Below are 25094 nucleotides of genomic sequence, written 5' to 3'. Positions count from 1 at the left end.
TGAGCACTTATCAGCAGCAGCAGGGGGCACTGACCGTAGGCTCCCTGAAAGCTGGACCATGCCAAGTTTTGTTCCCCCTGAGCACTTAGCACATGGCTGACCACCAGAAGCACTCAATATTTGCAGAGGCAGGGAGGCTCCCCGGGCAGAGGTTGCAGCCTGGGAACTTGACAAAGCCTTAAAGGCACGCTTGTGCAGACTGCTGCAGCAGGGGCCCAGGACTGCTCCAACCAAGGTTCTCACAAAGTCAGGTCATGATGTCACCGGGATAGGTAAATACAACCCCGGCGGGAAGACAGCAGCTCTAATGTGGAAGGGTTTGCCTCCCCAGATGCCTTTTAGAGATAACCCACTTTTCCAGCTCCCCCAGAAGAACAGGAGACCCAGTACCCTCAGTAATAAGAGTGCAAACAGAGCATCGCAGGTAACTGCCCCTCCAGCACCCCTCCACCTGGGCACTGCCAAAGCCCTGGTAGTACCATGAATGTGAACATCAGCTGTGCAACAGAAACACAGGAGAGGGACACACTCGAAAGGATCTCAGGCCACTTGGACACGGTGACTGGAGAGGTTTAGATGCTCTATCTCCGAAATCGTTTCTATTCTTACACTATCTCAGAACAAATATAACTGTGACTTATGTTTCACAGTTTAGGCAGCTAATTTCATATACTTCTGACAGCTCTATCTTATTTTCAGCCTTTTGCACCATTTTTTCTCTCTGGGAGGTTGAAGGAGCTTATTTCTCACCTCCCTACCAGGCCTTGACATGGGCTGTGGGGCCAGTGGCTCTTTTAGGGTGACCTTGGGGCGGGTGTGACCCCTAGCTCTCCCCACTCCTGCTCAGCCTGCTGCTGCTAAGTCGCTTCAGTCGTGTCCAACTCTGTGCGACCCCACAGACGGGAAGCCCACCAGGCTCCCTCGTCCCTGGGATTCTCCAGGCAAGAGTACTGGAGTGGGTTGCCATTTCCTTCTCCAATGCATGAAAGTGAAAATTGAAACTGAAGTCGCTCAGTCATGTCTGACTCTTAGCGACTCCATGGACTTCAGCCTACCAGGCTCCTCTGTCCATGGGATTTTCCAGGCAAGAGTACTGGAGTGGGGTGCCATTGCCTGCTCAGCCTAGAGGAGACTAGACACAGGCTTGAGAACTTGCAAGGACTCAGATCTTAAGGGGTTAAAAGGACAGTCTCTTAGACTTGTTAACTCCTTTAACATTTGAATTAATAGTAATAATAATAATAGGCATTGGACTGAGCTTGATGCATGGGTTTTACCTACGTAATTATATCTTCGGTGTTTTTAACTGTTGTTATTCAGTTGCCAAGTTGTGTCCTCCTCTTTGCAACCCCGTGGACTTGCAACCCCACACCAGGATTCCCTGTCCCTTACCATCTCCCGGAGTTTGCCCAAGTTCATGTCCATTGAATGAGTGATGCCATCCAACCATCTCATCCTCTGTTGTCCCCTTCTCCTCCTGCCTTCAATCTTTCCCAGCATCAGGGCCTTTTCCAATGAGTCAGCTCTTCGCTTCAGGTGGCCAAAATATAGGAGCTTCAGCTTCAGCATCAGTCCTTCCGATCAGTATTCAGGATTGATTTCCTTCAGGATGGACTGCTTTGATCTCCTTGCAGTCCAAGAGACTCTCAAGAGTCTTCTCCAGCACCACAGTTTGAAAGTAACCATTAAACTGTTGACATCTTCCCATTTGTTAATTGTCCTCTTAGGGTTATTTGGCCTTAATTTAGTTATTCTGGCTTATTTCCCCATCATTCTTCTGATGTTTGGGCTTCCTTACTTTGCCCTCCTCCTTGGGTGCATGTGTGGTCTCTTCAGTCCTGTCTGACCCTCTGCAACCCCAGGAAGTGTGGCCCACCAGGCTCCTCTATCCATGGGGTGCTCCAGCCAAGAACACTGGCGTAGATTGCCATGCCCTCCTCTTATCTTCCTTCTTATTCTCCCTCTATTTAAATCACCTTTTACATGTATTCTTTTTGCATTTTACCTTTCTGGTTGTTTCCACTATTAAAATTCAGTGCTTCTGACTTTGCTTTACTGTCAATTCCTTCCCTCCCCCCCTCCCATTTGGTTTTTATCTTACTATTTAAATCCCTAAGCTTTTGAGGATTTGTAGGTTTTAACTTATTATTTCCTGTTTCTTTTAAAGCTATTGATCCTTTATAAGTCCTTTTATTTTGTTTGCTTGGCTACTTACAACAACTTCTCAGTAACCTAATGTTGATCTTAAATTATTATTTTAGTGGTTCTATCCCTTGAGCGTAATGTGAATTATTCTGTTTCTTTGGTTGTACCAATCCTGTATCTTATTAGTTGTACTTTCTCTAATTCTTTGAATTCTTAATTTCATAAATTTTACTTCCTGCCTGGCTTTGGGGAGGATGTGGCTCCATCATTTAGTAGATGTGAACTTAGGCAAGTTATTCAGGCTTGCTTTGACGCAGTTCATGCATCTTTAAATTAGGGATGATAGCAATGGAGGTGTTACGAAGAAAACTGAAGTGCTGAGAACAATGGTCAATACCCATTATTACTCATCAAGGATTTACAAGTGCTCTAAATTCAGGGCCTTTGCTGCTCTCCCAACCATCAGTGTTGCCTGGATACTTTCTATTCATTCTTCCGGTCTCACTTAGCTTCTTCCAGAAAGCCTTCCCTGACCGCCATCCCCATCCCTCCCTCACACTTCCTGCCACAGGCTGCATTAGAAGCTTCCCTCTCAAGCTCACGAAGCACCATGTACTACCCCCGTCATATTTATTTCCTGATGACTTATCATTTCTATCAGATGATACTTTGTCCATGGTCATATCCCTAGGCCCAAGATAGTTGATAAATGAATGAAGTGGATGTTTGCCTCCCGTCATGGATTTGAGAATGAAGTGTCTTTTGTTTGAGGAGCCATTCACACTGTTGTCTATGGAACCCCCTGGTGTTGGGCAGTGGGCAACCTGAGCTGCTGTGCGTGGCAGCCCTGAGAACAGCACCACCAGTTGCCTTCACAAGCGATCTGTTCTGTTATCCATATATTGGTGCAAAGAATGAATCATTTTTGTGGTTAACTGCTTTAAAACAAAAATCATTACTCTTGGCAGATGCTTCACCCCTGCAAGCCAGAGGAACCCATTATTTATGTGTTCATTCATTTAATGAATATTTATTAAGCACCTCCACTGTTTTGAGTGCCAATTTTTTTTTATCAGAAAACTCCTTATTTGGTGCCTCAGGGACGCATTTAGCAACCACTTCCCTGGAAATGTCCCAGAAAACCTCAGTGCCCTAAAGCCCACAGCCCAGGAGGCTATTGTTGTGCTTTAGTAGTGTTGCTCTGATGCATTCCTTGGAAAGGTTCCTAGATGCTTGGAAAGGTTTCTAGACCCCAATCACCTCAGGTCATGCTCTATGGAAAGAACTGTGACCTTGACTACATGACCTGAAGGCAATACACAGCAGGTCTTCCAGGGCAGATTCTGGCTGGTGGCAGATCACTGAGAAGTTTGTGCCACTTAATTCTCATAAAAGGATGTATGTCAACGATCCTCTGGCCTGATTTCTTACCGCCTGTTCCTCACTCATTCATCTGAGTATGTTGATTGTGTAGGAATAGCAGTCACAGATTTAAACCACCAATATTGAGAGGTAGATACACTAATCCCTTTTTAAAGGTAGGTTGGTAAAGTCAATTGATTATATTGCCAAAACTTGGCAGCAAAAAGATGGCACAGTTAGAAAACACAACCCACCCAAATGTTGTTTCATGAATAATATTATTTCCTTGTAGAAAATGATATATGAAGTTAACTAATCTACTATTGGAAAAACATAGTAATCAGTAAAAAATTATTAGATGCAATGAGAGATCATCTCCCAGAATTTATACTGAAATTTATGTTGGCTGGTATATAGAAAGAAAAGCGAAGACCACGCAGCAGCAAAGTTTCTGAAATTTAATAAGTATTACCCTGCTCTACAGGCTTCCCAGGCGGTGCTAGGGGTTACGAACACTCTTGCCAGTGCAGGGGACAGATGTAAGGATGGGGGTTCGATCCCTGGGTCGGGGAGATCCCCCGGAGAAGGGAAAGGCAAGACACTCCAGTATTATCGCCTGGACAATCCCATAGACGGAGGAACCTGGCAGGCGACATTCCATGGGGTCGCAAAGAGTCGGACACGACAGAGAAACTGACACACACCCTGCTCTACAGAGTCACGAGGAAGCAATGAAAGAATGTACGGAAAATATTTAAAACAGTGCTTGCCACATAGTAGGTCCTTGATAAATATCTGTCAGAGCTTGAACAGCTTGAATTTCCTCTGTAATTCTTGTACGTATTAACAATTCTTGTATTACGTGGTTCTTATGTATTGTCCTTGGATTTATATTCCTATCTCCAGTTTCCACTAGCATGACTCTGGCCTCATTTTTAAAGATCTGCCTTAGTCACCACGCAGAGCACACGGAGTGCAGGTCTTTGCCTGAGGCGTGAGCCCCAGCCTCTCCCCCACAGAGCCCTCCTGGAGGCCGCTGAAGGTCTGCGGCCCTTTCATCCTCTGGTAACCTGGGGTTTGCCCCTGGAGGGTGCCAGGCCCTCACAGGCTTTGTGTTTCCCTTCTTCACCTTTAAACTCTAGCAGCAGAGCCTCCACTAAGCCTCTCCTCAGCGTCCTGCCTCTGGCTTACGTTCCAAGATAAGTTAGCCACCAAAAGACACGTGCTGCATGCTTTCACTGGTGAGACATAAAATAAACAAACCAACAAAACAGAAACAGACTAACAGATGCAGAGAGCAAAGCAGTGGCTGTCAGGGGGAAGAGAGGGAGGGACAAGATGGGGGAGGGGGATAAAGAGACACACACTGCTGGGTATAAAAATGTAAGGCACAAGGACATCATGTGCAGGTCAGAACACGGCCAAGATTTTATAATAACTTCAACAGAGTTCAATGGAACATAATCTGTAAAACTATTGAATCACTATGTTGTTCATCTGAAACTGGGCTTCCCTGGTGGCCCAGATGGTAAAGAATCTGCCTGCAAGGCAGGGTTCGATCCTTGGGTTGGGAAGATTCCCTGGAGAAGGGAACGACTACCCAACCCAGTAAAACTAGTAGTGTCAATCAGCTATACTTCAATTTTTTAAAAGGAGATACCAGGAAAAACTGCCACTCAAAATTTCCTGTCACACTGACAACAGCGATACAGTCAAGCAAGTCATCTTTCTTACAAGAATCCATGAGAGGGACTTCCCTGGTGGCCCAGTGCTTGTGACTCTAAGCTTCCACTGCAGGGGCCATGGGTCTGAGCCCTGGTTGAGGAACTAAAATCCTGCATGCTGCATGGAGTAGCCAAATAAATTAATGTTTAAAAAATTAATTCGTGGGAGAGAGGACTTCTTTGCCCATAAACAATGTACTGGGATTTCCACTGCACCGAAGGGAACGGGGCGGGGGTAGGTTACAGAGAGAAGAGTGAGTGACAGGGTCCTTGGCACCCTGGAGGCACCAAGAGCCGGCGGCACGCAGCGCCCTGGAGAGAGCGTCAGACCTCCCCGCACCCAGCTCTTCTTTCTCTAACGTGGGTAATTGGCACTGTCGGCCTCGCAAATCCTGACACTGCCAGTCAGGCAACGACAAAACCTCCAAATTAAGATCTCGACTCCACGCTGTAACATAATCGCCTGCTCTATTTTGGCCAAGTTTAATTAGTATGCCAGGAGTCAGGTCTTCCCAGGTTGCAAAGTCACGTGCCAGCCAAGACAAGGCCACCCCGCCTGGCTTAGGGAGCGAACTAAGAACCTGTGTGTGAGCCAAAGAGGCGACACGCTGGATCTGGGCTCAAGGCGGAACACCAAATCACAGGTAGTGCATTTTACCGCAAGAGTCTGCTACATGGAAAGAGGGCCAGAGGCAGTGCCTGGGAGGGTGCACAGGTGGAAAACCCCGAGCTGCCTGAGGTAACTCCCGGCCCCCCAGACAGGGCTAAAGGGCCAGCGGCTTCAGCAGGAAGGACCCAGTGTCTTTGTCCACTTTGGAACCCCTGCCTTGGCGAGTATCAGACACAAAATAGGGCAGCAACACGGGTTGTCCTCAGAATTTTCTGTCCAAAAGCTGAAGGAATGTGGGGTACTCCACCTTCAAGACACCCAATGACCCCACCGCCCAGTCCTCACGGCCTCCTGTTGAATGTGGGCTGGGCTTTGTGACAGCTTCTAACGGATAGATGTGCGTAATGGCGTGTGAATTGGAGTCAAGGTCATAGAAGGCAGCAGGCGTTAGTTTCTCCCTCTCGTGGATTGCTCGCTCTGGGGAAGCCATCTTCCACGTCGTGGGGACACCAGGGAACCCAATGCAAGGCCCACAGGCAGCAGCTGGACCTCAGCCTATGAAAGAAGCATAAAACCATGTGCTTCCTGGACCGAGGAAGTTCCCTGAGAGGATAAATGTTGCTGTAGGCTGCAAAGTCACGGGGCCATTTGGTACATGGCAACAGATAACTTCCCTGTTGTCTATGACGGGAAAGAATCTGCCTGCAATGTGGGACACTTGGGTTTGATACCGGGTTCGGAAGATGCCCTGGAGAAGGAACTGGCAACCCACTCCAGTACTTTTGCCTGGAGAATCCCATGCACAGAGGAGCCTAGTGGGCTACAGTCCATGGGGTCACAAAAGAGTCTGACCCCATCTGCCTTTCTCCTGTTCCCCTGCCATCCAGGGGAATGCATGTACCTACACACACACACACACACACACACAGAGTATCCTCACAGCCCTCAAGTAGCAACTGACACCAATATATAAAATTTCAGCTTTCTTGTGACCAAGGGGCAGTTCATCTCCCAGAACCCCTCTGGAAGCAGCTGAGACTGAGGTTCAAGCTGAAACCCTCGAGCCTGGCATTTCACCTCCATGCTTCTCGCCTCCCTCCCTCATATTTCCTAGGAGCTCTTCCTTAAGGGGGCTTCCCTGGAGGTTCGGATGGTTAAGAATCTGCCTGCAATGCAGAAGACTCGAGTTCGATCCTGGGTCAGAAAGATCCTCAGGAGGAGGGAGTGGCAACCCACTCCAGTATCCTTGCCTGGGGAATCCCAAGGACAGAGGAGCCTGGCGGGCTACAGTCCGTGGGGTCACAAAGAGTTGGACATGACTGAACACACACACACACACGTGCACATTTGTCAGCTATTCTTCCTTTTTTTCTGAAGTGTGCGGCGAAATCAATCATAGGCTAGTGAGAAAGAGAATGAACCAACAGACAAGACTTTTTCTGGTTTTGATGGTAACCGTTTCAGAACAAACCGTCTCAGACAAGAGCAAGGAGACAGAAGCAAAGGGACTTCCTGGAAGTGACCTGAGGTCACAGTAACCACCATTCCGCTCCCCGAGCCCCTCCTTGCCCACTTGGTCCTGGGACGGCACGGATCCATGGACAGAGTTCTTGCTCTCTTGATTGTCCTTTTGGTAAAATTGGAATACAGCTCTCTAGCCTGACTGAAGGCAGGGGCTGGACCAAAAGACCCTGTGAGGCCCCCTTTGCCTCCCGAGACCCTCATCTCCAGGCCTAAGACCCTGCCCCACCCGCCAGTGTGAAAGTGGAGTCAGGAATCCTGGAGAGGAGGGAGGGGGGGAAGGAAGGAGGGGGGCTGTAGAGTCAACCCCACTGCCCAAGACTCAGCACCCAGAGCCCTCACTGATACTTCCACTCATACATATCTTAGAAATGATCTTTCCCTACAAAAGGGCCCATGCTTTTAATTTTTTGGCAGTGCTGTGTGGCTTGTGGCATCTTAGTTCCCCGATCAGGGATTGAACCCAGGCCCTCAACAGTGAGGGCATGGAGTCCTAACCACTGGACTGCCAGGGAATTCCCAGGTCACGCTTTAAAAAAAAAAAAAAAAAAACTTATACAAACAAAACAGCTCACTGAACATACTAATCCATTGGAAAGCCATATTATCTTAAAAATTAAAATGAGCAAAAGATACGAAAAACTAACCAGGTTGGCTTTGCCCCACATGCAGCAAGTCAAAATGCTGAGATGCCAAGGTTTGCAGCAGGGAAAGGGTTTACAAAGGAAAGGGCAGGCCAAGGCATGGGGAAGCCTGGGGAGCTGGGGAGAGGAGACTGGGGGAAAGATTCAGGCATTGTTTTCCCGTGCAGTTGAAACCAAGCTACAGGCTTCTGCATGTTCAAAAATGGAGGCTCTAAGCACCGTGTGAGGGTGGAGTTTTCGGCACTCTGATGTCGAACGGTCTCCGAGTGAACACTTGTTGGTGCCTAGTTGGAGAGTCAGTGGTCCTAGCCCCTCTTTGCCAACCCAGCTGGAACTAGACGCAACTGACTCCAAGTTCCTGGAAAACAACTCAGGCAAACCTCTTATTGTTTAGGCCAAACCGCATTTGGAAGACACGCAAGTCTTAAAATGACCTTGATTCACAAAGGCGGGAGATGTGGATTTGACTAATGATTCCCCATGGTTTCAAAAAGATTATTCACAAAAGAAAAATACAAAGCCATCATAAACGCACACAAGAAACCAACTTCATTAGTAAAGAAGAAAAAATGCAAAACAGAGCATGATATCATTTTTCATGTACCACATTGGCAAATTGCTTAAAATTCAGATACTGAATACCGGAAAGGGTACAGAGAGAGACTCTGGTTGAGTATAAATTGGTATAACATTTTGTAATTTCATGAAATACGTGAAAAGCAATAAAAATGCTCTTAAACTTTGACCAAGAGTCTCTCCTGAAAAAACAAATCAGAAATCGGATAAAGGCGTTTATCATTGAGCTATTCACAGCTCATCGTGTCAGACGAATGTTTCTTGAGTACCTACTAGAATACAGGTTTTGCTCTAGGTACCAGGGGGTCGGCAGTGGACAGAAGACCACAAGCTCTGCCTTCCTGGGGCTCACGTTCCAGTAAGGCCACCTTATCTCACCTAGCAAAGGCCACTTCATTCCTTCAGCCTTTATACCATGCCTAACTCAATATCCTATACCTCACATTGGATTGCATTTAAAATTGATTGTTAATACAGTTCTTTAAATCAAATGTGCTCTTTCTCTAAGTACTTTTTTTCCTTTCCCCCAATTTTTTATAAAGAAAGAAATTTAACATACAGAAAAATGGAGACAAAAGTACAATGAAGTCCCCCATACGCTTAACCTAGACCCTCTAAACTATTAACACCCAGTGTATTTGCAGGCTCTTTCTCCCACCTCTGTTTCCACTAAATCATGGGAAAGTAAATTGCAGGCATCAAACACTTCTCCCCTAAATATCCATCATAAAGCTTCTAGGAATAAGATTACTCTTCTACATAATCACGACGCCCTTCTCACAGCTAAGAACATTCACAATCATTCCATAATCTATCTAATAGCCAGTCGACATTCAAATTTCTTCCAATTTTTCCCAAAATATCTCTTTTTTTCTTGGCTTAGGGATATCAGTTCCCTGACCAAGGATTGAACCCAGGCCACCAAAGCAGAAGCACTGAGTCCTAACCGTTGGACTGCCAGGGAATTCTCCCCTAAAATGCCTTTTACAGCTGGGGTTTGTATTGTTGTTGTTCAGTGGCGCAGTCATGTCCCATTCTTTGCAACCCCATGGACTGCAGCGCCCCAGGCTTTCCTGTCCTTCACAATCCCGGAGTCTTCTCAAACTCACATCCATTGAATCGATGATGCCATCCAACCCTCTCATCCTCTGTTGCCCCCTTCTCCTCCTGCCCTCAACCTTTCCCAGAACCAGGGTCTTTTCCAAACTTGTGAATCAAGGTCTAATTTGTCAGAGCATTTGTCAGATGCTCTCTTTAGATTCCTGTAATCTCAACAGTCTCCCCATTTTTTCCCATGACTGACTTTGTGAAAATCCAGGCTTATCAACTGCAGAATGGCCTCCATCATGTCTTTGTCTGACTACATCCCTGTGCAGCGTTTTAACCTGCTCCTTTACTCCCTATATTCTCCAGCTCTGACACTCAGAGCTAGACACTTGGTGAGATTCATGTTAAACATTTTCAGCGAGAATGCATCCAGGCGGCGTGTACTTCAAACTCTACCCCATCCAGAGGCATCAGTGTCAGCTGGCCTGCTATTCCTGATGCTAAATTTGAGCGTTTGGTTAATTCAGATGCTGCCAGATTGCTCCAAAGTAAAGCTATAATTTTTTTCCTTTTGTAACTAATAAGTTATCTGTAAAAGTGATAGTTCGAGACCATGCACATATCCCCTCTCCTTCACTCAGTGGCTTTTAACATCCATAATGATCCTTCCTGAATCAACCATTACATTGGGAATTGCAAAATGGGAATGTTCTTTTATTCCTCCTTCTTATATTAATCGATATTCTTCAATGAAGAAGTCCTTTTCTTTGTTTTTTTGTTTTATTTTGTTTTTGAGTTTTACTGTGAATTCTCGGTAGTTATTTGTTGTGGTGGCTTAATTCAATATATCCATTGAATCTATTAGTGTTTTATTCCTGTTGATGTTCAAACTGTCACGAATTTGGCCAGTAAAAGCCATTTAAGCTGGCTTTTATGTCCCGTTGATCTATTTCTTCATGTCCTTGAGCACTTCCTCATTATCTGACACAGGAAGATCTTAATATAATTTCTATATCCCAGTCCTAAAGTCAGTCATTTCTCCAAGAAGTCCAAGTTCCCGAAAGGATTTTAAAAATGCAGAATAATATTTAGAAACCAAGATCTTTGGGCTCTATGTGCTCATTGCTACTGGAAAGTCATGCTACTACAGTCGACAGAGCTAGGAAACATGTGTGCCTGTGTGTGTATACACACGCACACATGTGAGTTCACATGGACACCTTCAATTCCAGTCCAACATCCAGCATTTCTCCCCTCCCTCCCTATTCCATATGAGGCCCTCGGTTCTCAACATCAGTGTATTTACTATAGGACAATGCTCTATTCTATGATCACACAAAGAAGAATTTCAGTTATTCTACCTGTACCATAACCAATAACTAATCTCCCAGATTAGTATCCTTGGGCAGTTGCAACAAAGCACCACAAAGGGTGGCTTAAGAACAACAGAACTTTGTTCTATCACAGTCTTGGAGACCACAAGTCCACAATGAGGGCAGGGCCACACTCTCTGAAGGCTGCTGGGGAGAACCTGTCCCCTGCCTCTCCCCTAGAGTCTTGGGGAGCTGCCCATCCTTGGCACTCCTGAGTTAGTGGATGCGTCGCTTCAGTCTCTGCCAGCATTTTCACGCAGTGCTCTCCTGCCTACGTGTCTGTGTCTCTGAGCCCAGATTTCCCTCTTCTCGAGACACCAGTGACTGGATTAGGGCTCATCAGTATGATATCATCTTAAGGCCATGAATCTGCAAAGACCCTGTTTCCAAATCAAGTCACATTCAAGGTACCGGGCATTAGGATCTCAATATATCTTTTCAGGGGACACAACTCAATCCAGAACACCTACCAAGTAAAGTTTAAAATGTCTTTGCTCTTTTTTATTCCTAGAATAGATCTCAGTAACAGCACAAAAACAGAACACATTTTAAAAATTGCTTGAATTTCTTTCTCTCATTATGCTATCAATTTGATAATTACTTAGGTTCATTTGTTTCAGTTTGTTTTCAATTCTAGGATTTGATGCTCCCCCATACTTTTAATTTTTCAAAAATTATTTGAATATGTAAAACATCTACATGGTTATACATTCAAAACTATATAAAAAGTACACTCAGAAAGATCTACTCTCTACCCTAATTCTGGAAATAACCATCTTTACTAGTTTCTCTTTTTACTTTCCTGTGTTTCCTATTTCGGACAGGGGTGCAGTGGGGTGTATAATTATATGACTTCCTCTTCTCTAGTTCACAAATCGCATGCGGTCGTCCACACCTTGCTTCTTTCACCTAGCTCTGGAAATCACTCCATACCAGTTCAGAAACACCTTCCTCGTTCTCAGTTCTGCCACACCGGGCTTCATCCTGTGACTATACCATGGTATAGTCAACCAACCTTCTTTGGATGGGTATGTAGGTTGTTTCCAATATTTTACTATCAAAATAATGCCATGGAGAATGACCTTGTGCATATTTTGTTTCATATTTCAGGACATGTCTTTAGCATCATTCTGAGAAATGGAATTGCTGGGTCAAAAAGATAATGCCTGTTGTTTTAATCCGGCCAGGCCCTTCTAACAAAACATCATAGAATGGGTGATTTGTAAGCTGCAAACATTTATTTCTCACAGTTCTTGAGGCTGGGAAAGCCAAGACCAAGACAAGAGATCTCTCTAGGGTCTCTTTTATAAGGGCACTAATCTCATTGATGAGGACCCCACCCTCATGACCTAATCATCCTCCAAAAGCCCCACCTCCATCACTTTGGGGGTTAGGATTTCAGCGTATGAATTTGTTGTTGTTGTTCAGTCGCCCAGTTGTGTCCAACTCTGCAGCCCCATGGACTACAGTACGCCAAGCCTCCCTGTCCCTCACCATCTCCTGAAGTTTGCCTGAGTTCATGTGCATTGCATCGGTGATGCCATCCAGCCATCTCATCCTCTGATGCCCTCTTCTCCTTCTGCCCTCAATCTTTCCCAGCATCAGGAACTTTTCCATGAGTCAGCTGTTTGTGTCAGATGACCAAAATATTGGAGTTTCAGCTTTAGCATCAGTCCTTTCAATGAGTATTTAGGGTTGATTTCCCTTAAGATTGACTGGTTTGATCTCCTTGCTCTCCAAGGAGATACATCAACAGCATCTCCAAGAAGGCTCTCAAGAGTCTTCTCCAGCACCACAGTTCAAAGGCATCAATTCTTCAGTGCTCTGCCTTCTTTATGATCCAGCTCTTACAACTGTAAATGACCACTGGGAAGACCATAACCTTGACTACATGGACCTTTGTCAGCAGAGTAACGTCTCTGCGTTTCAATGCACTGTCTAGGTTTGTCACAGATTTCCTGCCAAGAAGCAAACGTCTTCTGATCTCATGGCTGCAGTCATCATCCACAGTGATTTTACAGCCCAAGAAGAGGAAATCTGTTATGACTTCCACCTTTTTCCCTCTTATTTGCCGTGAAGTAATGGGGCTGGATGCCATGATCTTAGTTTTTTTGATATTTAGTTTTAAGCTGGTTCTTTCACTCTCCTCCTTCACCCTCATCAAGAGGCTCTTTAGTTCCTTTTCACTTTCTGCCATTAGCATGGTATCATCTGTATATCTGATGCTGTTGATGTTTATCCCGCCTGTCTTGATTCCAGCTTCAAACTCATTCAGCCTGGCATTTCTTATGATGTGATCAGGGTATAGGTTAAACAATCAGAGTGACAGCAGACAGCCCCTCCTTTCTCAATCTTGAACCAATCAGTTGTTCCATACAGGGATCTAACTGTTGCTTCTTAATCTGCATACAGGTTTCTCAGGAGACAGGTAAGATGATCTGGTATTCCCACCTCTTTAATAACTTTCCACAGTTTATCATTACCCACACAGTCAAAGGCTTTGGCACAGTCAATGAAACAGAGGTTGATACTTTTCTGGACTTTCCTAGCTTCCTCTATGATTCAGTGCATGTTGGCAATTTGATCTCTGGCTCCTCTTCCTTTTCTAAACCCAGCTTGGACATCTGGACTTTCTTGGTTCACATAATGCTGAAGCCTAGCTTGCAAGATTTTAAGCATGACCTTACTAGCATGGGAGACGAATGCAATCGTCCGACAGTTAGCACAGTCTTTAGTACTACCCTTCTTGGGAATTGGGACGAGGATTAACCTTTTCCAGTCCTGTGGCCACTGCTGGGTCTTCCAGATTTGCTGACATATTGAATGCAACACCTTGATGGCATCATTCTTTAGGGTTTCGAATAGTCCTACTGAATTCCTTCGCATCCACTAGTTTTATTAACAGCAGTGCTTCCTAGGCCCCACTTGACTTTGCTCTCCAGAATGTCTGGCTCTGGGTGGTTGACCACGTCATCGTAGTAACCCAGTTCATTTGGATCTTTTCTGTACAGTTCTTTCATGTATTTTTTCCATCTCTTCTTGATCTCTTTAGTGTCTACTAGTTTCTCTACCATTTATGTCCTTTATGGTGCCCATCTTTGGGCCAAATGCTCCCGTGATATTTCCGATTTTCCTGAAGAGAACTCTAGATTTTCCCCTTCTTTTATTTTCTTCTAGTTTTATGCACTGTTCATTGAAGAAGGCCTTCTTGTCTCTCCATGCTGTTCTTTGGAAATCTGTGTTTAGTTGGATATACTGTGTCCTTTCTCCCTACTTTTTGCTTCTCTTCTTTCTTCAGCTATTTGTAAGGGCTCCTTAGATAGCCACTTTGCCTTCTTGCTTTTCCTTTTCTTTGGAATGGTTTTGTTCGCTGCCTCCTGTACAATATTGCAGACCTCCATCCATAGTTCTTCAGGCACACTGTTAACTAGATCTAATTCCCTGAATCTATTCATTACCTCCACTGCATATTCATGGGGGATTTGATTCAAGTCATGCCTGGCTGGCCTAGTTGTTTTCCCCACTTTCTTTAAGCCTGAATTTTACTATGAGAAGCTGATGATCTGAGCCACAGTCGGCTCCAGGTCTTGTTTTTGCTGACTGTATACAGCTTCTCCATCTTCTTTGGATGGGTCTGTAGGGGGACACAAACAGTCTAGGGCTTCCCTGGTGCTGCTGCTGCTGCCGCCGAGTCGCTTCAGTCATGTTCGACTCTTAGCGACCCCATAGACAGCAGCCCACCAGGCTCCCCCTTCCCTGGGATTGTCCAGGCAAGAACACTGGAGTGGGTTGCCATTTCCTTTTCCAATGCATGCAAGTGAAAAGTGAAAGTGAAGTCGCTCAGTCGTGTCCAACTCTTAGTGACTCCATGGACTGCAGCCCACCTGGCTCCTCCATCCATGGGATTTTCCAGGCAAGAGTACTGGAGTGGGGTGCCATTGCCTTCTCCTTCCCTGGTGGCTCAACAGTTAAAAAAAAAACCTGCCTTCAATGCAAGAGACACAGGAGATGTGGTTTTGATTCGTGGATCAGGAAGATCCCCTGGATTTTCGCATGGCAATCCACTCCAGTATTCTTGCCGGGAAAATCCCATGGACAGAGGAACCTGGTGGGCTACAGTTCATGGGGTCTCAAAGAGTCAGACACGACTGAAGCAACTGAGCACAGACGCACACACTTGATCCATTGAACTTGTGTGGTTCCGTTAGTTACGGGCAAGTTCCCTTCCATATGAGCTGGGACAGTTTTGCTCTCCCATCAGCAATGCACAAGCGCCTGTTTCCCCTGAAGATTTTCAGGTTGGTCATAACAGAAATTTTAGTGCACTCCATCTTTAAGACACACACAGTCAATGGAGATTAACAGCCTGTGAAGGAAGCGGAGACCTTGGGTTAGGAAGGGACACTGTGTATGCTCACGTGCTCTCAACAGGAAGGAATTTTCCAGTTCTGTTGTGTCATTTCTCTGACTCACAGTGTCAACGAGGCTTTCCTCTCTCCTGGTAAAAATCCATCACTTCTTACAGAAAACACTCAACTGATGACAGGTTAGAGTCTCCTTCTTTTTAAAGAACAAATGCTAATTTCAAATGCAAGAATGCTGAGCTTAAGACCCTCCTCTGAGACTCCCTACAAAAGACCCTCATTGTTAGGAAGAAAAGAGAGAGAAATAAGGACCATCTTACCCTGAGCCTAACAAAGAAACAAGCCTTGAGATCCCGCTGACTCTGTGACAAATAAAAGCTACTCCAAGGGCTGAGCAACACATTAGAAATAGCAATAATTTAGCATGCAATCTTCACTGTGTGGAAAAAATGAGACACGGGTTTAAAATTAGGAAAAGAAGCATCAACTGGTCAGCTCAGGGGAGGGGTGAACAACAAATAGGTAAAGAAACAAGAATGAAATTTCACTTCTCTGCTGGCAAGCTGCTGTTTCCCCCAGGAAATGATGGTATTTCAGCTACCAGTACACTCACTTGCTTAGAGAGTAGCAAGGAGAGGAGGTTTGAGGAAAGGGTTTGTGACCATTTCTCTGACTGTAATTTACTGAGAAACACTGGGAAGAGACCAAAAGAACGCCTGTGCTTTCAAGCCTCCTCCACTTCACCTCCATTCGGCGATGATGTCTTGAATGTCCAGGATGCACAAGGTCTCTGCCGACATAGTTGGGGGGGAGGGAAGCATTAGTCAGGCTGAGTCCTGTCTCCGTGAACAGTCCAAGAGGACAGAGAACTCATTCTCCAAGAAAATGATCACACCTCAAGAGCAGCCCTGGTGAAGTGCTACAGGAGATCCTTAGCCATGGGATGGGATGCAGGGTGGGCTTCATGGAGGAGGTGGGGTTTAACCCACTTGGGATACAGCCATGCAGGAGGGCAGGGAAAGGCTTGTGATGTTAGGAGCTGCTGCTGCTACTGCTAAGTCCCTTCAGTCGTGTCCGACTCTGTGTGATCCCATAGATGGGAACCCACCAGGCTCCCCTGTCCCTGGGATTCTCCAGGCAAGAGCACTGGAGTGGGTTGCCATTTCCTTCTCCAATGCATGAAAGTAGAAAGTGAAAATTGAAAGTGAAGTCGCTCAGTCGTGTCCGACTCTTAGTGACCCCATGGACTGCAGCCTACCAGGCTCCTCTGTCCATGGGATTTTCCAGGCAAGAGTACTGGAGTGGGGTGCCATGATGTTAGGAGAACTGCCTTTTACTGGAGGCAGTCATTTCTTTGATGACTGCTTTAATGAGACCAGGACTTCAGTGAAAAAAATAAAGCAGCATTCTGGTTTGGAGTGTACACGTGGGTTTGTGGAAGGTAACGGGGGATTTCTGGGGGAAAAAGACTATTTATACAACCCAGCAGATCAGAATATCAGGTAAGTGCTTTAATTTTAGAGATGCCAGGAAGTAATCTACTGTAAAACTTGAATTCGTGAGTCTTTGGAAACTGAAGAGCTTTTTAAAAGATAGGTTTATGTAATGAATTGAGTTGTTTTTCCCCCAAGTAAATCTAGAGAATGTACCCTAATGAACTGTACTCAGCTCCCCTTTTCAACTTCATCAGGACTCCCTATGGTCATATGAACACTTTAAACTCATGTTCTAAGTGTATGCACACTAAGGGATTGATGTTTTCAAGTCATTTTTTCCCCTTATTACATAAGTGACACGTTTATTGCAAAAAAAATTTTTTTTAAACACATATGAGTTAAAAGATGAAAATTCCCTCAGAATCTGACCAATCAACTACTGGTACTATGAAATATTCTTCTAGTCCTTTTCAAACATATATGTGTGTTTAAAAGTCTATAAAGTCTAACTCTATAAACAAAATAAGATTGTACTACCATCCAGTTTGGGAATCTACTTTTCTAGTCGGTATATCATGGGCATCTTTCCAGATTTTTCAAAAATCATCTTAGGGACTTCTCTGGTGGTCCAGTGGTTAAGAATCCACCTTGCACGCAGGGGACACAGGTTTGATCCCTGGCTGGGGAACTAAGATCCCACCTGCCAAGGAACAGCTAAAGCGCACCGCAGTGTGTGCTACAGTGAAGATCTCGCCTGCCACAGCTAAGACACGGTGCAGCCAGATAAATGAATATTTTTTTAATGAATAAATAAAAGTATGTTCTCTGCTCCAGCAAAAAAAAATATCATTTTAATGATATTTTATTTTAGAGACATGTCATAATTTATTTTTAATTTTTTATTTTATATGGGAATATAGCCAATTAACAATGTTGAGATAGTGTCAGGTGAACAGCGAAGGGCCTCAGCCATACATATGTATGTATCCATTCTCCCCCAGGCTCCCCTCCCATCCAGGCAGCCACACAACAATGGCCGGGGTTCCCTGTGCTGTACAGTCGGTCCTTGTTGATTATCCATTTTAAATATCACAGTGTATACAGAGATGTCAAAGTTTAAATGGTCAATCTCCTATTATTGGACAGTTAGGCTACTCCAACTATTCCATTATGATAAATAACACCATAATAAACATTCTTATTGCTAACTTTTCACATGGATTCCTACAATTCATTATGATACATTCCTAGAAGTACAATCTCTTTGCCAAAGAGTATGAACATTTGCAGATTTATGAAATGAATGCCCTCTAGAAAGGCTGCATCAACTCACACACCCACCTCCAGAAGCAAACAAGAATTCACAAGGTTTGGCTAACACTGGCTGATCGGTTTTTTAATTCTTTGACTTCTGTGTATCTGATATGATTTTGAAATATCGTGCTTTGTCTTTATTATAACATTCCTTTTTTTAATTGCACACTGTGCTCACCAGTTCCCTTATTTCAGTTCAGTTCAGTTCAGTCGCTCAGTCGTGTCCGACTCTTTGAGACCCCATGAATCGCAGCACACCAGGCCTCCCTGTCCATCACCAACTCCCGGAGTTGACTCAAACTCATGTGCATCAAGTCGGTGATGCCATCCAGCCATCTCATCCTGTGTTGTCTCCTTCTCCTCCTGCCCCCAATCCCTCCCAGCATCAGTCTTTTCCAATGAGTCAACTCTTCGAGTGAGGTGGCCAAAGTACTGGAGTTTCAGCTTTAGCATCAGTCCTTCCAAAGAACACCCAGGACTGATCTTTAGAATGGACTGGTTGGATCTCCTTGCAGTCCAAGGGACTCTCAAGAGTCTTCTCCAACACCACAGTTCAAAAGCATCAATTCTTCGGCGCTCAGCTTTCTTCACAGTCCAACTCTCACATCCATGCATGACTACTGGAAAAACCATAGCCTTGACTAGATGGACCTTTGTTGGCAAAATAATGTCTCTGCTTTTGAATATGCTATCTAGGTTGGTCATAACTTTCCTTCCAAGGAGTAAGCGTCTTTTAATTTCATGGCTGCAATCACCATCTGCAGTGATTTTAGAGCCCAGAAAAATAAAGTCTGACACTGTTTCCACTGTTTCCCCATCTATTTCCCATGAAGTGATGGGACCAGATGCCATGATCTTAGTTTTCTGAATGTTTCAGAGCCTTCAAATAGATACTTCCAACAGGAGTCAAAAGCTTTGAATTCCTGGGATGAAAGGCATTTTTGTCAACATGGTGATGGGCAGTCAGGGCCTGGAAGCAGTCACCCTGTCTGGTAGGACACCTCATCCAAGCCTGTAATAGCTCTTGTAAAGTGACCCAGTCTCTACCAAAGAACTCTTGGTCTTTTTATGGGATTCTAAATCCTTGAACGTTTAGTCCTGGTGACTCAACATAGAACATTCTTTCTAGTGGATGTTAAGGCCAAGGTGGTTTGTTTCAGTAGGAAATAAGAAGTTTTTGCTCTACTTCTTGCTAAGGAAAGCATTTCTCTAAAATCCAATTATTTGCAATTTTCAAGGAACAATGTATGAATAACATCTAGTTATTAATTTTGTCAACTATTAATACATGCTTTTCCTTCAAGCCTATTTTATTTATGAATGGACATCTTTTTCTTTCTGGTGTCATACCTTAAATAATTTTACTACATTTGGTTAATAGTTAAGGCAATGCATTCTCCATTACAATAAGTGCAGACTTCCAAATAATAATAATAGTATCATTTTCTATGTGTATAGCATACTATAGTTTACAAAATGGTCTAATTAATATAGAACTAAATTAGATCTAACTATATTATTTGTAAAGTGATTTAAAATGATTAAATGTTTAAATGGAAGGAAGTAGGGTATTAATGCTTTCACAGTTCGAGTTCCAACTAAGAGTGTATAAACCCTAATGGCCACAGTCTAACATGTAACTGATGTGTACAGAGGCAACTCACAATCTCATTTTCTCCAAATTTCATCCTCAACATATTTTGGAAATAACCACATTTTCCCTTAGGTCCCTCTTATTTCAAAATGCTCCTATTGGTCAAAGTATATGACATCACTCACAATCAAAATCCTCAGACCCCATGTGTTTCTGGCTCCTTGGTTAGTAATGTTCCAAACAGACCCATATTCCAGGCCCTCTCTCACATTCCACAGTTTCAGATAAAGACAGAGCATTATAGTGTTTTACCCATGAGTTATTTTGGGGAGCCTGTTTTGAGAAATACATTTCCATCAAGGCCATACAATTGTCTGCATCTCATAATTGACTATATGGCCACTATTTGTCTCAGCCTTTGAAGGACGGTACTAGGGACACGTGAACCATCAAAGTGCTTTGGAAATTCTGACATTTCACCAGACCCCTCTCGTGCCTGGAAGTGGAGCAAAGCTTGGCTGCCTATTTTTGATTCCAAAGATGTATTCAACAGAGCAATGTCAAATCTTCGGCAGCTAAGCCCTAAGACCACAATGGCTGCTTCCCGTGATCACTAAAACCTGTCCAACACTCACATCTCACATATCTCCCTAAACCAGACAAATATTTGCATGCATCTCTTCACCCCTCTAGGTTTTTCCCTATTTAAGCAAAACTATAACAATCGTCCACCCTAGCAACCATGTCAAAAAAGAACAAAAACAAAACGCTCCTCACTTCACCAAAACAGTGAATCCAGTTTTCATAGGTTTTTTGATTCGCCACAGCAGGTCAGTTACAGCCTCAACACTTGAGGCATCAAACCCCAAAAGCCTGCTAGTTCCCAAAGAGGTCAGTTAAAGAAATATCTTCATTAACCAAAGAAGGGCAAGATGTAATACCAAGGGCATGCTAATATTAGCTATACTCAATAACTGCAGAAGAACGATGGCAACAGAACACCTATCAACTTCCCCATATTTTTTGATTCACTGACTGTTTCCCGAGGCCTCCTGGATGGGCAGGATGCTGGAGATGCAGAGATAAATGATATCTTCAGAGCTGCCCCATCCCCACACCTCAGGTCACTGGGAAGAGGAACCACGAAAGTGGGTAATAACGGGGCAGAGCAAGCAGAGCAAAGACAGAGCCGTGGTTGCTCTCAGGGGTGACCCAGCTCCCTGGGTCAGAATGGATGCCATGATTTCTCACTGTGACTTTTATATGCTTTTTTGACTAGTAATGAGGGTAAAAAGACTGTTTCCCACCCTTTCGGCCTTTGGGATGTCTTCTTTGCAGAACTGACTGTTCATTTCTCTTGCCAATATTTGAGTATTTCTGCTTGCTTTTTCCTTGCTGATTTTGGAGAACTTTGTCATAGGTATCGTGAATATCTCCTCTCATTCAGCGGCAGCCCCACTCCAGGCTGCACCTTAACTCTGTTAGCAAGAAAGTACCAGCAAGGTACTGGGGTGGGGGCTCACTGAAGACAGCAGATGGGTGGAAACACATGTGTTTGAGGAAAACCAACCCGCCAGCTGTGTATGGGGCAGACTGCGGGAGAGAAAAAGAGATGAAGAAAACTGAAGGCTGTAAGAGGAACGTAGTCACCGTACTCTGGGCTGGATTCAAGGTTTGCAACGTTGGGGACAGCCCGCAGGACCTCCGTCAGTTCCAAAATTCATGAGAAGGACTCAGAGCTATTACTTACGGTTATGGTTTATTACAGTGAAAAGCTACAGTTTTAAATCAGACAAGGGTAGAGATGCACAGGACAGCATCCGGAAAAGTTCCACTCGGAACTTTCAGTTGTCTTGTCCCTATGAAACTGCAGACAGAGCCAACATCCCCGGGGAGCAGTATGTGACAATACCGCCCGCCAGGAAGCTCCTCTGAGCCTGGGCGCCCAGGGTTTTTACTGGGGCTCCGTCAGCTAGAACTGACTGGTACCCAGGTGGCTGGCCACCATCTTCAGCCCCTCTGGAGGCTGAGCTGTTGTCACAGGGCCCGAAGCCTCCACCTTATCTGATGTGGCCCTAGCCCCGGGGTAAGCAAAGACACTCAAGCCAATTCCAGGGGCTTAGCTAGGTCTCCTCCCAGGAGCCCAAGGAAAAGGCCATACCTCTCTTTAGGTAAGATTAATAAACAGGGATAAAGTGATTGTGTTTGAAACATTTCTATAACATGTGACGATCCCACATTTACAAATGAGCCCCACGGTAAAAAGCAAGGGAAAATCTCCACCTCCACGTCACCAGTAAAATAGTTCCAACTATGCAACAGAACAATCTACTTTCAGAAGAGTCTTCTTGGGGGTAAACCTTCTTATCTCACCGACTCATTGGACATGAGTTTGAGCAAGCTCCGGGAGTTAGTGATGGACAGGGAAGCCTGGCATGCTGCAGTCCAAGGGGTTGCAAAGAGTCAGACACGACTGAGCAACTGGACTGAACTGAATGGCTTCTCTTGGAGCTGCAGTGAGAGAAACTATGTCTTGTCCTTTTCCTAATCGTCCTAATTTGGGAGGTCTACTTAGCTTCTGTGGATTGACGCTGGCACTGCCTCTCTGGTTTAAATGTGTTGATTTTCAAGGCAACTGAAAAAGTCTTAAGAGTGACAAAAATAAATTGTGTTTATAGATTTAAAATATATAGTTAATTAAGAGTTAGCAAGTACCTGTTTCTAGAAGATTTTAAGTGTATATTTGAGGATTGTCTTCTCACTACAGAGTCACTTTCCTATTAGATTTAAGCATACAGATGCATTTTGACATTTAGTAATCTGGTGGTATATCATATGACCCTACAGTTTTGAAAAGTATTTACTGATTCATTTCTTTCACTTGACTGCGTGGGGTCTTTCCTTCCCACGCACAGGCTCTCTAGTTGTGTCACGAAGGTTTAGTTGCCCGGAGGCATGTGGGATCGCAACAAGTTCCCCAACAAGGGATCAAACTGGAGTCCCCTGCACTGAGGGCGGATTCTCAACCACTGGACCACCAAGGAAGTCCCCCTAAAAATACTTAGAATAAGAAAACAGAAATTTGCAGTTCCTTATCCCACACAATTCAGTCTTGACTCACTAGCACAGACTTCCAAAATCAACCATTAGCCAGCTTTGGGATCTTGGGCTTGTCATTTCAACCCTCTGGTTCTGCTTCTTCTTTTTCTAAATAAGAACTGGACCAGATCATTTCTAAGCTTCCTTCTGCTTCCAACAATTCTCCCTCAGAATAAAGTTAACATTTCATAAACATAAAATGTTATGTTTGTAAACATTTAAATGAGAACTCCTGAAGGCTAAGGTTGCTACATAAAAAGAATCCACTTCTTTTATAACCCAAAGTAAGAAATAATCTTTAGATAAAATACATAAAAATTAAAAAAATTTTTTAAGAAACATATCATTAATTCCTTCACAAACGTTTACAGGGTAACAACTGTGGATTAATGGAGCATAAATACGTGAAATACTTACCGGCACTTTATTCTGTGAATGATTCAGAACAAAATGTCAGTTAAATAGAGGTTTTAATACTAGCCTGCCCAGTAAGCACCACGTGTGATAGAAAATAGAACATGGGGAATGGAATGTAGCTTCAGGTGATATGCCTTCAGAACTCAGTGACTTTCTAAACTGATTTTATAATTAGAAGGATATTTTTAGCTTATTTTTCAATTGGAAGGTTTTATTATACTCATCTTAATATACATAATTTCACTTGAATGTTTTCCGATTTTAAAATAAAGCATCTTTCCTCCTCGGTGCAGCACTGTGTTCCCAGCTTCCGTTTAGTTTTATACCAAGTTTCAGGGGCGTTGAAACTTCGCAAAGCAGCAGGTCCCAGTGACTGCCCACCCACTGCACCTCCTGGGACCCCGAGGAAAGACACCAGGACGCCAGGGAGACCACTGCATGTCTCAGTGTAGGGACGGCCCCATTCACCTCGAATAGAGTGCCAGGCGGTGCCGCCGGGTACACGGAGCTAAAGGCCCAGGGGTGATGCCCTAGGGAGCCTCAACCAGGAAGGGTGAGGACTTAGGGGGTGGAGTGGGCAGAGTCCTAGCAGAGGAAGATGGCCAGGAGTGGCATACCTGGCAAAGAGCCTGTTACAGAGCCAGGAGGTGGCCTTCACCCACAGGGACTGGGACCCCAACAGAGGCTTGTTAAGCAGAGAAGAGACAAAAGCAGACCCATAGGTTAAAAGGGGGACAGAGAGAAGGCTGGACAGAAAGAGTGAAAGTGAAAGTGACTCATTTGTGTCTGCCTCTTTGCGACCCCGTGGACTATACAGTCCATGGAATTCTCCAGGCCAGAATACTGGAGTGGGTAGCCTTTCCCTTCTCCAGGGGATCTTCCCAACCCAGAAATGGAACCCAGGTCTCCCGCACTGCAGGTAGATTCTTTACCAGCTGAGCCACAAGGGAAGCCTGAACAGAGCAGGTGTGGGGGAGGGTGTCCAAGTACCAAAGAGGGGACTGCTTTGAAAGCCTTTAGGGATTCAGGGGACTCAGTGAGGCACTGACCAGGGGGGTGACATGACGTACAAGAGCACTCAAGGCTGGCTCTGGGTTCTGCCTGGTCTCCTGGTTGGCTGGGGAGGCATCTGGCAGGGGGAATGTGTGCACTGGTGGAGTATTTAGCAGACTTCTGGTGGAGATGGCCAGTTGATGGATGAAAGTACAGAGCTCGAGAGAGGGCTGTCTGGAGGTACTCAGAATGAGTCAAGGAAGGGAGGGGCTTGGGCTGGAAAGAGAAATGACCAGATGGTTGTCATGCAAATATCCTGGGGCCTTAAGGGCAAGAAGAGACCAGACCTGTCCTTTCTGGCCCTTCCCAGGGGAATGGGGCTACAGGGCAGCTATAGGAACTGGTTTGTGTCAGCCTGAACACCTATTGTTGAGTGGAATGTGCCCGATCGCCAGGGGCACCCGCTGTAGTCTGTGTAGGGGAGTTAGTTCCCTCCAGGCAAGAAGAACTGACTCATTTGAAAAGACCTTGATGCTGGGAAAGATTGAAGGCAGGAGAAGGGGAGGACAGAGGATGAGCTGGTTGGATGGCATCAGTGACTCAATGGACATGAGCTTGAATAGATTCTGGGAGTTGGTGAGGGACAGGGAAGCCTAGCATGCTGCAGTCCTTGGGGTCACAAAGAGTGGGACATGACTGAGTGACGGAACTGAACTGAACTGAACTGAGGCAAGAAGGCCCCTCCCTAAAATGCTTTCTCACCTTTGCTGTGAGCTCTAGGCAGCTGGCTTGCTGCTGCTGCTACTGCTGCTAAGTCACTTCAGTCGTGTCCGACTCTGTGCGACCCCATAGACGGCAGCCCACCAGGCTGCCCC

The 25094-nt window shown here is 44.9% G+C and overlaps 1 protein-coding gene across 1 annotated transcript in view; it reads left to right on the top strand.

The window, feature by feature from the left end:
* The window catches only part of NGEF (neuronal guanine nucleotide exchange factor), a 128514-nt gene that overhangs the window by 53171 nt on the left and 50249 nt on the right, over positions 1 to 25094 (top strand). The window lies entirely within an intron of this gene.

Source organism: Bison bison, unplaced genomic scaffold (genome assembly GCF_000754665.1).
Source record: "Bison bison bison isolate TAMUID 2011002044 unplaced genomic scaffold, Bison_UMD1.0 scf7180017864158, whole genome shotgun sequence".
Taxonomy (NCBI): domain Eukaryota; kingdom Metazoa; phylum Chordata; class Mammalia; order Artiodactyla; family Bovidae; genus Bison; species Bison bison.
This window is presented reverse-complemented; position numbering and strand designations above follow the sequence as displayed.